Source organism: Mytilus trossulus, chromosome 4, assembly GCF_036588685.1.
Source record: "Mytilus trossulus isolate FHL-02 chromosome 4, PNRI_Mtr1.1.1.hap1, whole genome shotgun sequence".
NCBI classification, from domain to species: Eukaryota; Metazoa; Mollusca; class Bivalvia; order Mytilida; family Mytilidae; genus Mytilus; species Mytilus trossulus.
Genome location: NC_086376.1, coordinates 5353114 through 5368792, shown reverse-complemented (window position 1 = coordinate 5368792; position 15679 = coordinate 5353114).

Genomic DNA, 15679 nt, shown 5'->3' with positions numbered 1-15679 from the left:
TTTTTCTAAAACTACAAAAGGACCTATCCAACCTCTACCAAATTTAACGCCGGCCACAGAAGGACTCCACCTCCAGACAAAATCATTTGTCTCAAAAGATCGTGCTTTAACTCCCCTATCATAATTCTGTTTTTGGCGCTGAGCTGCCTTATCAAGACTCATCCTTGCAAAACAATGTGATTTATCAAGTACATGTTTCAACCACTGTACATACTCAATAGGACAACTACTCTTTGGAGTATTAGGAGGGCTACCAGCTAAAATATCAATGGGGTATGTCATTTCCCTTCCCATCATCATTTTATGGGGTGATAAACCAGTACTATCATGATTTGAGTTTCTATAAGCCATGAGTAAAAACGGCAAATGATCATCCCAATCGTTTCTATTTTCGTTCACAAAATTGGAGAGCATTTTTTTTAATGATCGGTTTTGTCGTTCTACTAAACCATCACTTTGAGGCCTATAAGGAGTGGTTCTGGTTTTATCGATTTCGAGTAATTTACATACTTCGGCCATTAACTCTGAACAGAATTCTCTACCCTGATCTGAATGAATTTGTTTGGGAATACCAAACCTACAGAATAACTCAGTAACTAATTTATCGGCAACCGTTTGAGCCGTGTGATTGGGAACGGCGAAAGCTTCGACCCATTTTGTAAAATAATCTTGTATCACTATAATGTATTCATTATTATTGGCAGTAATTGGACAATGTCCTACAATATCTATTCCAATACGATCAAAAGGAGCCCCAACTTTTGACTGTTGGAGAGGGGCTTTTCCAGCTCCTGGTCCGGGTTTACCTTTTGCACAATCCCAGCATTCCCTACACCAGTTCATTACATCGGTAGACATGCCTGGCCAGAAAAACCTAAATTTCACTGCCTTAAGAGTTTTGTCTCTACCTAAGTGACCAGCAATTCTCTGGGTATGCAACTGATGCATGATATCTGACCGAATATTGTAAGGCGCAACTAAAACCAAAGACCTGCCCTGTTCAAGTTCATATCTATAATACAAGATTTCATTTTGAATTTCCAGAAGCTCCCAATTAGACCATAAAGACCTTACTTCGAAATTACAATCTGATACATGTAAACGGGGAGGCTTGTGTTCAAATTCAGATTTGAGTTGTAAAATTTTAGAAATATTAGAGTCATTATTTTGCCATTCCCTAATTTGTTCATCAGCCCAACTCACTAACCAATTTGACTGAATTTCATTTTCTGGGTCAGAATCAATATCCGAATCTGTACTTAAAGTGTCAATAGTACTTGTATTTTCCCCATACTGTATTGGTAAAACAGCTTGTTTTTCAAAATCATGAAAACAACATCCCTCTAGCTCTAAATTTCCCTCATTTAGACCCTCACAACCAGGACATTTAGAACGTTTACACCTACTATAGGGAATTCTGGATAGGGCGTCAGCGTTACCATGAAGACAACCTCTTCTATGTTGAATAACAAAATTATACGTATCCAAAACTGATATCCATCGGGCAACAATGCCTTCTGGTTCTTTAAAATTTTTGAGCCATACAAGCGATGCATGATCAGTTCTTATCAAGAATTTTTGACCCCATAAGAAATGTCTAAAGTTCTTTACAAAATGAACCACAGCCAGTAATTCTCGATACGTAGTGCAATAGCGTTTCTGTGTGTTGCTCAACATCTTACTAGCGTATGCAATAACTTTTTCGTCATTCCCCTGCTTTTGGGACAGAACGGCTCCAATAGCATTATTGCTAGCGTCAGTATCTATAATAAACATCCCCTCTTCATTTGGGTAACTCAAAATTGGGGCTGAAGTTAATTTGTCTTTTAATTTTTCAAAAGCTTCTTGACATTCAAGGCTCCATGCAAACTTTCTACCCTTTTTTGTTAGTTCGGTTAAAGGAGATGCAATTTCTGAAAACTGAGGTATGAATCGCCGATAATAACCAGCCAAACCCAGAAAACTTCGAATTTCATGGACATTTGTCGGTACGGGCCATTTTTGAACCGTTTCTATTTTGGAAGGATCACATGTTATTCCTTCTGAAGATATCATATGACCCAAAAATAAAACGTGATCTTGAAAAAGAGAACACTTGCTAGGTTTTAACTTTAAATTTGCTTCACGAAATCTTTGAAAGACTAATCTCAAATTTGTCAATGTATTTTCGAAAGTATTGCCAAATACTATAACATCATCGATATAGCATAAACATCTCTTCCACTGATATCCCTTAAGTACGAACTCCATCAGTCTTTCAAAACAAGCACCAGCATTTGTCAAACCAAAGGGAAGCACATTGAACTGAAATAACCCCATATGAGATGTAAATGCGGTCTTTTCTTTACTTTGTTCATCCATCTCCACTTGCCAATAACCACTAGCCATATCTAGCGTGTTATACCATTCGGAACCCCCTAGGGAGTCCAAACAAGTGTCAATTCTAGGGAGTGGATAGGCGTCCTTTTTTGTAACGGAATTAATTCTCCTAAAATCTAGACAGAAGCGAACGGAATTATCCTTCTTTTTTACAAGCAAAATAGGGGTAGCCCAAGGGCTTTCACTAGGCTCTATGATATCTTGGTCTAACATTTTCTGAATTTCAGTTTCTATTACCTTTCGTTGCGTAATATGAGCTCTACGAGGGGGCAATTTAATGGGTTTCGCATCACCAGTGTTAATGACATGTTTTGCTAAATTTGTACGGCCTAGCTTTCCGTCGGGTCCCACAAATATATCTTGAAATTCGATCAAAAGCTCCTTAATTGACTGTTTTTGACTTTCCGTTACTTTAGGAGATATTTTATCAATTATCGGGATTAAATGTTCGGGTAAAGCTTGTTCATGTTTATCATTTATCCCAACATTCACTTTCGTAGCAGCTTTAATTGGCTGTATACACCCTACTATAGAGTTCTTTGACAAAGTAACTACCGCAGAAGAACTATTTAGTGCAGACACTTGAACTTTGCCTTGTTGGGGGTTAATAAGGGCTCTAGCTAACAAAATTCCTTTATTGTCAGGAAACCTAATTGGCTCAAACAAAATTTCACTTTCAACACCTTGAAACCCGCTTATCTTCCCTTCAAAAATTCGTTCAGAAAAAGGGGGTATTTTTTCCTTACTAACTGTCCTTACAAAAGCACAAAGTCTACTATTTTCCTTTTCGAGCTTAATAGAGTGATCAGAAATTTTAATCTCTGCGTTGGCTATATCTATAGAGGCACTATACGTCTCGAGTAAATCCATGCCTATTATTCCTGCCATTTCACCAATGTCAGCAATTACAAAATCATGTGTTATAGCACAGCAATCTAACAAAAGTTGTAACTTAAATTTCCCTAGTACTGGTATCGGCTTACCGTCGGCAGCGATAAGCTCAACTCCGAACGCACCTAATTGCGTCTCAGCAATGCCTAATTTTTCAAATATAGATTTATTTAAAATGCTGACAGCAGAACCGGTATCTAATAAAAGTTTAACATCAATGCTATTTACTTTAGCGGGCAAATATAAACAATTTGGAGTAATATGGTTTATTCTGATTTTCATATTCCCTTTCAACTGTGGGGCCGAACCTTTGGGAACAGGATCAACCCTTACTTGTTTAAATCCCCGTTGTTTTCATTTACATCTTTCTTAACCTTTGGGGGTTGCCTACAACGCACTGCAATATGACCCAGTTCTCCACAGTTATAACAACGAATTGGAGTTCGAAAATTGTGACGCTCTTGATTTCGCGGATTGCTCATTTGTGTAAGTTTTTGGCTAATTTCCTTAAAATAGTCAAGGACCTTCATCAACGCTTCTTCTGATGCATTAGTTTGAGTTTTGCATTCTTCGGGCTTCGGTTTGTCTATGTCTTGTTTTTTAACGGCCTGTACCGGATATTTAATATTAAATTCGGCTTCCTTATCTTTCGGTTTTCTTATATCAGCCTGTGTCCCGACAAATGCTTCATATTCAACAGCATACGCTATTGCTGACTCGATCGTCTTCGGGTGCGAAAATTGTACTTGCTTTTGCATTTCGAAATTTCCAAGTCCATTTGTAAATTGATTTATAGCTAGTTCTTCAAGAACATAGTTAAAATCACTGTCTGGATATGCAAGACAGACAAGCCTACGTAATGCGTAACCGTAATCTTGAAGACTTTCATTTTGTCTACGTATTCGCGTTCTAAATTCACATCTGTATGCAGCGACGCGTTCTTTTGGGTTAAAACGCTGACATAGAATTTTCTTTAATTCTTCATAATTTTTAAGCTGTTCCGCTTTTAAATCACCCAAAATCTTTTGCGCTGAGCCTCGCAAACTCATTGTTAATTGCTGAGCCTTTTCGTCATCGGACCAACCATTCCATGTCGCCGTTTGCTCAAAGTGTACCATATAATCTTTGTAGTCGGTTGACTTCCCGTCAAATTTTTCTGGTTCCTTTTCACGCCTAGAAATTGGTCTTGTACCTATACTCAAACGCGATATCGGACGAGGGGTAGCAGTTGTTGGAGGATTATATAATCGGTTGTACATTCCAACCGTATCTCGGGACGCCTCCTCGCGACTGGGCAGGTTGTAAGCATGCAACCCTTCACGATTATTTGGAAGAGTTTCTTCGGATTCTCTCCCTGGTCTCATTCGCGGACGGGGATTATTCGAGTCAGAACAATCCGTTGAGTAACCATGCTCTAAGTTAAATTTAACATTCGAATCGCGACTGCTATCCCTTTTAACGCTAAAGCCGGATCGCAAGTTTTCATTCGGAGTACTACTTTTATGCTTATCCCCCTCCCGTGAATATAATTCAAATGAACCTAACTTATTACAATCAGACCTATCAACAGAATCAACCTTCTCACTAGAACCTATCAAAAATCGACTTGCACCATGACCAGGATTAGACAGACCCCTATGATCCTCATAATCTTTAAATGTCTTGAGTCTCATATCCTCTAAATCCCTTTCAATATCGCTAATAAAACTCATGACTCTATTATTTGCCATTTCAACGGGTATGTAATCTTCAGAACTAATATTTTTGCCCCCTTCTGCCATTTTGAAATTATAAATATTCTTAAATAAACTCTATGTTCGAGCTTTCAGTTTCAATAATAAAAAAAAAACAATATCCTTATCTCTCAGCCTTGGATGTTTTACAACAGGGCCCCACGTTGGGCGCCAAAATGTAACAGGAGACGGTTTAACCTCTGTATTTTTCTATGTATAAAATATCTTTCTTTTATTAACTCTGTGTTTTATTTGTTAAAGTCAGCTATAATGTTAACTCAGCCTCTAAAGCTACAGGTATTTCTACATTGTAAATTAATGACGAGTTCCTTTTTATCGTGTGTCCAAATCAACAATACTGTAAATACGTGTGTCTACTCTTCGAACACACCTTTACCTATAAGTACACAGACAAATCAATACTTGACATTGACCTCAATATACCTAAGTTAACTACAAATTGAAACACCTGTAATCGGACAGTTATATTAAATCAAGCGTAATTGATCTTATGGCTCGGAAATGATTAATTCCCGAAACACAAGTCTACTTGATATTTCCGACTATAAATTGTATAAAACCGTCTGTTAACCTTATGTAAAGGTTCGAACCACTGGGCCCTGAGTCTCCTTGGCTGAAGAGATCGAGATAAGTAAGTTTATATAATTTAATAAGGTCTCTCAAAATATCAACAGATGTAAATAATATTGCAATAACAATACAAAGTATCAAAGTCACATAAAATATTACATTGTAAAATAATGTAAAAGCTCCTATCAAAAATGTAAAGTGAATATTAAGTTTCGGCTTCTAAACAAATGGCATTTTACCGTAAATATCCTAAACTGTTAAACTCTATCGTAATCTCATTAAATCTTAAATTCAAACCCCCAAAATATAAAAGCTTCTTTACTCAATTCTTACTAGAACACGCTATGGACTAAAAGCGGACCAAATAAAGCAACGAACAATCACCCTAAGCAATAAAGCATATCGGTTTTATTCAAACCAAGTTGCAGTGTCTTATTCAGACATCGGGGTATAATACACCCGTAAGCCCTTAATAATAAAGATAAACAACGGCGGTTTTATTCAAACCAAATGTCGATTATGTCTTATACAGACCTTGGCTTTATACGATCAAGCGGCCGAATTAATAAAATATCTACTTTATATACTAATTACAGGTGAAGAAATAACAACTTTAACCAACCGCGTACTTCGATACAAACTTGTATATAAAGGTGCACTCGAATATATTTTAATCCAAACAACTATTGATTACTACCGAGAAGGAAAGAAAAGCTTTTTATCATTTATCTTATGTAAAACACCGAGAACCCTTAGTGATTAACCAATGGAAATCAACTACACTTTTTAGTTTACCCTAGATACGAACCTGTAAGCAAAATAATAACAATGAAAATGAATTGTAAATTGAAATAAGCAATCTAACATATAATTTTAGATATATAAAAACCGATTCCGCTACAAAATACGAGCTAAAGGTAAACATTTCCTTCTCTGTCATTCACATCGTCCACCCAATGAGGTCATCGACTTCAGTGCACGATTAAATTATGCAATAGAAAGTTCAAATCTGTCTTTCAAATAAACGAAATATGGTGGTCACTGGTGATCTTAATTCTGACCTGTTTAATGTCAATAATAAGAACAATTTATTAAAACTTTGGATTTACTCAATCTAAGAAATTAAAATTGACAAGACAACAAGACTTACAGTACTGATAAAAGTAGTACACTCTTAGATCCCATAATAAAAATGACCAAAATGCAGTAGTAATATTTCTTTGAAGTGTCCATCAGCAATGTCACGCACTTTCAAAAGAGAAGTGTGTATACACGATAAGCTGCCGGATAATTTAAAAGATATTTTTTTGAAAATAATGAATAAAACGGAATGGTATGCACTTTTTTCCCGATGATAACTATGTTAATGAACTATGTGAAATATCTACTATAACTTCTTCGAACATTGCGAGGAAGTGCATTATCTACTAAGCAAGTAACCACACGAAATAAAAACCGAAAAACCATGCAGGCCAAAGAAAGATTCAAAAGTAAATTAGATTACATTATTCTACAAAAATGCATCGAATATTAATCAAGTCAAACAATGAATCAAATAAAATCTCCTACTTCAAAATATTATAATTACCGAAAAACAGACAAAATTGCATATGAAGATGACACAAATTGTTAGCTATTAAGCAAGGATTTTAATTCAATATCCAGATTAGATTATCAACTTACCACAATTTGAAAGTAAATCAAACAATAAAAGTTGTTACTTACATGTCACTCACTTTTCAAGAATTTCTAAATATGACTTATATTTTTTATCCGAATACTGAAGTCTCGGTACCAGATGTGATTAACTAAATGATGCTCAAGATCTATCCGAATGAAGTTGCAATACCTCTTCAAATTATACTCAACAAGTCCTGTAGTCAATTAGTATATCCAACCAGCTTGGAAATTGCAATTATAATAGCTATTTCCAATAAAAAGGGGGACTTATCTTTGCCATCTAACTTCAGAACTAATATATCTCTAATTAGCTGCGCGGTAAAGTTATGGAACGAGTTGTTTTCAAATACTAGTATGTATATTCTCATCTGTTTAAAAACAAACATATTTATGAAAAACAGTCAATATTTGATTTTTTTTAGCTGGTGCATCACAAGGATCAGTTCTTGATCCTTTATTGGTTATCATATATATTAATGATATTGCTGAACTATTAACTCCTCTATGCAAACTATTTGCATTTGCAAATGACACTTTATTTAGTTACTCGGGTCATGGCGAAGAACTTATACAATTGTTGTTAGTCGTGATACAAGACAGCTGGGTGAATGGGCAAAAAAGTGCTGTCTGTCGTCTAAACCACCTATTTAAAATGAAGAGGTAGGAGAGAAACAGAAGATCTTCCCAATGCAAAAAAAACCCAAAACAATCAGAAATGGTCTCTTTTGGCGAACAAAAAAAGAAAATCACGCCCAGAGTTACTCAGTTTCAACAATCCTTTAGCGTGATCGAATATAAAAATATGTGTATGTTATTGCTTTTAAATAAAGTATCATGATTAAAACATTATACTGAATGAGTGACAATATTTTCAATTGTATTAAAAAATAACATTGAAATTTCACGGCTTCTTCAATCGGATTAAATTTTCATTGAACAATAAAGCGGCGTAATTTTCAGAGGACTGTGAACAGTTAATTTTTTTTAGAAATCCTATGACTTGACTTCAACGTCAGTGTACTATGTAAATCGTATAGAATAGAATATTTTTATTTACCAAATTAGGGCCCCAGGAGGGCATATCATACAGACAATATCATTATAAACAATAACATATGCAATACACACACAATAAAAGATATGTAACAAGTGTTTCTCGCCACTTTTTACACAGTCTTTCGTTTTTATTGATATTAAAGTCTAGGAGAGCCGGTGTTGAGTCCTATTGTAATGATTTCCGACGTTGATACAAACAATATTCCTTCAGTTTCGATTATAAAAGCATTCTTAACGAGTGATTTTGTCAAGTGTTCAATAAAAATAAAGTGTATAACAAGTCTCTATGTCTAGATCTCAGGTTCCCATATTTATTGTTTTCCATGCTATTGTCTGCTCTATGGTCGGGTTGTTGTCGCTTTGACACATTCACCATTTCCTTTCAAGCCATAGAGAACATCCAGAACCGATCTATACGTTACTTTTTAGGAGTTCATCGTTTTGCCCCACTTCTTGGTATTTATGGGGATATCGGATGGATCCCGTGCCACTACAGACATTGGAATAATATTGTGCGCCTCTGGAATAGACTTGTTCAATTTGATGACAATCGCATTACAAAACAAGCCTTCAATCACGACTATAAAAATGTAGAAATAATTGGTGTTCTGACTTCAAAGACATACTCATGAAACTTGGTATTGTGGACTACTTTGAGCGCAAGGATGTTATAAGTATGACTTTGTTCGAATCCATCTTGAAGGAACACTATAACTGTTTATGGAAAAATGACATTGTGAAAACTCCAAAGTTGAGAACTTATGTGAAACTAAAGACTAATTTTGGAATAGAAACTTATGTTAAATTCAATTTGAACAAAACTGAACGATCTTTCCTAACACAGCTGAGATGTGAAATTCTTCCTTTGAGACTAGAGACGGGTAAATATAGCGGCGAGCAACCAAATGAACGCTTATGTAAGTTTTGTAACAGCAATTCCATGGAGGACGAGTGTCACTTTATTCTCCACTGCTCCTTATATAATGACTTGAGAGAATCTACTTTTAATAATATATTTTCTGTCAATGAACTAATAGATATGACAAACGATGAAAACATTATCTTTTTGATGACAAACTATCCTAGAAAGCTGGCTAAGTATACAGTGCAAGCGTTCCGGCATAGACGTGAAGTGTTATATAATACATGCTCAGTTTGATAAACAGTATATTGCAATTCCAGTTGACAGTATTGGTTGTATTTGACTGTAATATGAAAATGTAAAAAGGTTACTTCATGGCCAATCTAAAGATTTCCAGTTTCTTTATTATAAATATGAATTTATTATGCATTCAACTTGACATTTAGTAAATCGATTTTCTAATAACTTCATTTTTTATATAAGTTTGAATTTTTCATTATTAATTAATTATGCATCCAACTTGACATTTATTAAATCGATCTTCTAATAACTTCATTTTTAATTATTTTTTTATATAAGTTTGAATTTTTCATTATTAATTAATTATTTTGAAATTTAGCTTAATCTTACTTTTCATTAATTTGTTTGAAATCCGTGATAAAAGAATTATGTTTTATTATTTGAAAGTGACTTATAGACCCAATGGGTCGGGTGTATTTTATTGTGTATGTAATATATTTGTACTGGTGCCTTTGTACTTTATTGAAATGTGATTACACATGTCACTATAATAAACATTTACTTACTTACTTACTTACTTACTTACTTACAGTCCGAAAAGCACCAATGCAACACAAGATACGGCCGGGCTAATGAAAAACAATAAAAAAAAAATGAAAAAAAAGAAGAAAACGTTTTTCCCCAAAATTAAGTAATCCACAACCTATCTAAAATCGAGGCGAATGTCCATCGTTTTATGCCGTTTGTACATTAGCTTTGTGCTGTCGTATCACACTATCTTATTGAAGTTTATTTATAATATTGTATCTTTTTTTTTTAAATAAGAAAAATCAAAAGGACTAGTGAATCGCATGAACGACGCACGTGTACGTTTCGTGGTCTTTAGTTCAAAATATCCTGTGACCTGTTTTATCGAAAAGCTTCAACACACGTTCTTTTCATCTGTATCATTCCTATGCACGTGGAGCATGGCAAGCACATAAAGCCTGTCACCACCCATTGTAGCCCGTTCCCAGGTTTTCAAACGCCTTAAACTGGAAAACGATCTCTCACAACAGACTAATGTGACAGGCAGAGTTAAAAGTACTTGTAATATTGTGAAAACATTTGGGTATAAGTCTTTGTTAGCTAGCTTAATTGCTGTCTGGAGGCTTTGCTACAGTCTTTCTTACCAGCCTTTTAAGTTCACATGTTAACTCTTCCATGTTAGTTACGTCCGGAAATGCTTGGATAAGGGGTTCAATTAATTCCGGTGTTAACTTGCCTACCTTTTTTGGAATAAGTTAATATTCTACCACTTGATTGTTTACCTCGTCAGGACATTGGCGTTGCATTTCACTAATAATGTGATCCAAAAATGGGGAAAATAAATAATTCGCCAATGCTGCTCTGTAGTAGAGGCAGTTGCTGCGTCTCCCTATGAACTTGACGCCAAACCACTTGGCGTTAAGTCTATTTCAATAGCCATCTGCTATGACAGAACCTCGCCTAAAAAGTTCTGACAAAATTTCATCTGTTCAGTTGTCCTGCAAAAATTCAAGATGAATTTTTGATACCTCAAAAGCATCCACCATGTTTCAGTCAATCTTTAGAAGGAACAATGTTAGTGGCTTAAGAATGCTCAAGACAAATTGGGCCACTAAGACTAACACTGTATGTAGTTTGCTGGTAGATAATTTTAAATAAGATACTCATATACTGATAATGTAAAATACATAATTGAAAAAAAAAAACACTTCTAACGTTTAATCGTCGTTTCAAAAGTGAGACAGTTGCCTCCATTACGCTACGGCTTTGCAAAGTTGCATAAAACAGTCGATTGTGGTAGGTACAAATCCAACTGGATCTTTTTTGTGCATAATCAAAACTTCCGCCGAAAAATATTCAACAGATTGATAATAGATTGATCTCTCGAAAGTATTAATTTGCATCTCTGCCCCAGCGATAGTTATTTGAAAAGGATTCCAAAACGGGTCAAAAATTGCATTGAAAAAAGGAAAGTCGAGTGCACCTTTTTATGTTCGGTGTGTTTGAGTCGATTGTTATCATGGTCTTGAAAATGTTAAAAGTATAAATATTTAATACATCATCTCGCTTCAGATTCTATTTTTTTTTATATATGTATATCTACGCTACCGGTTGATTAAATAACATTAAAAATTCACAGTACAGTACTACAGAAAAAAATATGGGTCAAGTGAAATACCTTTCTTTTGAGCAAGGATAACAACAGAATAGGTATGTTCGAATAACAAATGACTAACTATGTTCACTACAAGTACTTGACAAAAGAATTTGCAACTGGTTCTTGAAAATGCAATTTTTTTGTGTGTGTTATCTAGGGTTACAAGTCTTCAACATCTGAAAAAAAATAGTCTGCCCTCCACGAAATATTTCATTACATTTTTTCTATATATTTTTGAACTTTCGAAAATTCCAACTGAAAACCGATCAGACTATAGTTTTAAGTTGACTAAATGCAGAAACGTTCACTAAATGATGCTCTATAGCTAGTAAATACGTTTGTCTTTTAAAATACAACTAGAATATAAAAATCGTAATGTTTCTATGTGGAACCTCGTGTCATCATGATGTTACATTTCATTGTGTAATGAATGTTAATTTCAGAAGATTCGAGATTGCTGCTAGCCAATCAAAATAACGTACAATGTATCATAATGAAACATACATGCCATGTAAATATTTCAAAACGAATTGTAACATGAAGTCACGAGCTTCAGAATCCCACAATCAAATGCACAGCTGAATAAAAGAACAAACTTATTAGAAATCGTGTTTTCGTTATAATACTCAAACTAATCGTATTATTATACAAACACAAAAAATGCAAATATTTTATTGGCACAAACACAATTACAATTAAAAACCAATTGTTCAGAGAACTATTGATGGTCTTTCCACCAGTTAAGACCTTTTTTTATATGAAAAAATTGAAATTTGGTTTTAAATGTCAATTGTACCGTCAAATGACAGCTTATTGAACGCTGATTCCAAAAATTTATGGTTTCTATGGAAAAAGATATAGATAAGGGAGATAATTGTTTACTACCGGTTTGAAAAATGTTACTTCCGATAATATTTGAATATTCAAATGACACTGATTCCAAAAAGATCTGGTTCTATATACTTTTTTTATTAATAAAGTACCAAAAATAGCTACTTCCGGTTTACACAAGGTCACTTCCGGTTGTTTTTTTGAAGGTTAAATGGTTTGATACTTTTTGCCAAAAGTCTCATGGCTATATCATGTATACATATGAGCTGAAAGCAAAGGTCAAAAACTAGAACGTCAAATTAATCTATGACCTTGAGATCAATTTCAAGGTCATAAACCAAGGACCTCAAATCAAAAGACCATAGGTCTTAATTATATTTGGTTAATCATTTATATCACCATACGCGTATTTTTAAATACAAGAGGGGAGAAAACTCACTTTTACGTTTAACGTACCCTTTCAATCAAAATTTACGTGTTAGGACATGTCGCAACTAACAATTTAGAAAAAATAATATGTCGATATCTTATACGGTTTCTGGAAATTAGTGGAAATAAGCCAAATTCAAAAAATTAGAATATGACCTTGACCTTTGACCTTGACCTAATTTTTATTTTTTTGGACCAAGGACCTCAAATCAAAAGATCCTTGGTCCTTAGCACTTATGGTTTACAAGATAGAAATGCATATCACTTATATCAAAAACATAAGGGGAAATAACTCTCATATGGAGCGTTCATATCACTTCGGTCAAAATAGGACAAATCATGCAAAGGATATAACGAGCAATTTTGTAAAATAAATTTGTCATAATATTTTACGGTTGCGAAGGAGTTGCGCTAACAAGGAAAACAGTGTTTGGGGAGATAACTCCTACAAAGAAAAGTATTCGTTTACGCAGGGTAAATTTCAAAAGCGCATAAACTGTTCGATATCATATACCAAATATCTAAGCGACATATTGCGAAACAAATGTTTATCGCAAGAACAAAATTAGGCGGAAGAAAAAAAAAAAAAAAAAAAAATCAGAAGAAAAACAATAGGTCTTTCCACAGAAAAGTGGAAAGACCTAATAATTGGCAAAGGCCCATATTACAGTGCATTACAACAATGAATACAGCATACAGTTACTAGTAGTTAAATATGTTATAATTAAGAAGCTAAAATCTCGTTTCTATACACCAGATAAGAACTAGTAACTTTTAGGACTTTAAAAAAATTACTATTTATAATACTATTAATATTTAGCTGATTTTCACTACAACATGTAGGAAGTATATTTAAAATCTTAGTTTTAAAGTTAATTCTATAGTTGGAAAAAAATTCACATTTCAGTAAAAAGTGATTTTCATCTTCTACCTCACCTGATTTACATACAATTACAAACTCGTTCATCGGTGGGTAAACCTATCGCCCTTTTCAATAGCAAGATTGTGTCTATTCTAATTTTACACAGAGATGACCTTTCTAATCTATTACTTATAACATCAACATAAGAACTACGCTGCTTTGAATTATGAAATTGGTAAAATTATATAACATGATGAGTATTACCAATTCCGTCCGTCTTAAATAATACCAAATCAAAAAGATATATACAGATGTACATGTAGTAGTTTTTGATGTTAACTACAGGTCTTAGTTTAGTTTAAGAATATTTATTTAAAGTGGATTGGGATACAAGTTTTGCAACTTATTTTAATTCCGTTCCACTTTTCGGTTGTAAATACTGCCTTGTAGCGGCATTAGCCTGTCCTTTTTTTGAAATCTACAAAGGTGTCTTTAATTTGTAAGAGATATGGCTCTCTCTTAACACGGGTCAGCCATGTTTCGTCCCCTTCCGACCGACTATCATCGTTTCCCCCAAGACCATACTCGCAAATGGTTTCAAGGGAGAGCCGAAAATTCAGTCCCCTAAAATGTTCATCCCTAAACAGGGATCGAACCAGGAACCTTTGTATTAGTAGTCCGATGCACTAACCACCACATCACGGCTACAGGTCTTCATACAGCCTTCAACAATGAACTCGTACTGTATAGTCAGCTTTAAAGGAACATGGCAAACTGTCAAACAACAAAACTAACAGCCTAAGTTAGGACGAGACGTTTAGAAAGTAAGTAAAACCATATTGGGGGAAAACGACAAAACAAACTTGTAAAAAAAAGTGTTTTTTTGTCTTTCTCAAAGTTGTAATGCTACAACAATTTAACCCTTTTTGTCGAGCCTTCGACTCTAGTCGAAAAAGCGAGACTAAGCGATCCTACATTCCGTCGTCGTCGTCGTCGGCGGCGTCCACAAATATTCACTCTGTGGTTAAAGTTTTTGAAATTTTAATAACTTTCTTAAACCATACTGGATTTGTACCAAACTTGGACAGAAGCTTGTTTATGATCATAAGATAGTATCCAGAAGTAAATTTTGTGAAAAAAAAATTCCATTTTTTCCATATTTTACTTATAAATGGACTTTTTATTTATATGGATCTTGGCTGTATACCAGCTTTGATTATTTGTAATATCTTCAATTTTTCACTTATTCTTACAACATTTGTATAAACTTCAAGATTATAAAAAAAACGGGTTTTTTTCTAAAGTGAACATTGATTGGTTAAATATTTCTCAGTGTGTTTGAATTTATTTGATAGCCTTTTGGTCATAACTGTTTGTCTCTAATATTTAATTAACTGTGCATTTGTATTCAGATATCGCAGATCAAATTTATTCGTTCTTTGTGTAATCATACGTTTTTTGATTGAGTTAAGTCTGCTAATTGATATTTTATCGTATGTTTTTATATGTTGTGATGTTATGCTATTGTTTCAGAAAAAGGGAGAAGGTTTGGGCCCATTAAAACGTTTAATCCCGCTGCAAATGTTTGCACCTGTCCTAAGTCAGGAATCTGATGTACAGTAGTTGTCGTTTGTTTATGTAATATATACGTGTTTCTCGTTTCTCGTTTTGTTTATATAGATTAGACCGTTGGTTTTCCCGTTTGAATGGTTTTACACTAGTAATTTTGGGGCCCTTTATAGCTTGTTGTTCGGTGTGAGCCAAGGCTCCGTGTTGAAGGCCGTACTTTAACCTATAATGGTTTAATTTTTAAATTGTTATTTGGATGGAGAGTTGTCTCATTGGCACTCACACCACATCTTCCTATATCTATTAGTTTTTCTGCGGGAAAACATTACATTCACTCTATGGTTAAAGTTTTTGAAATTTTAATATCTTTC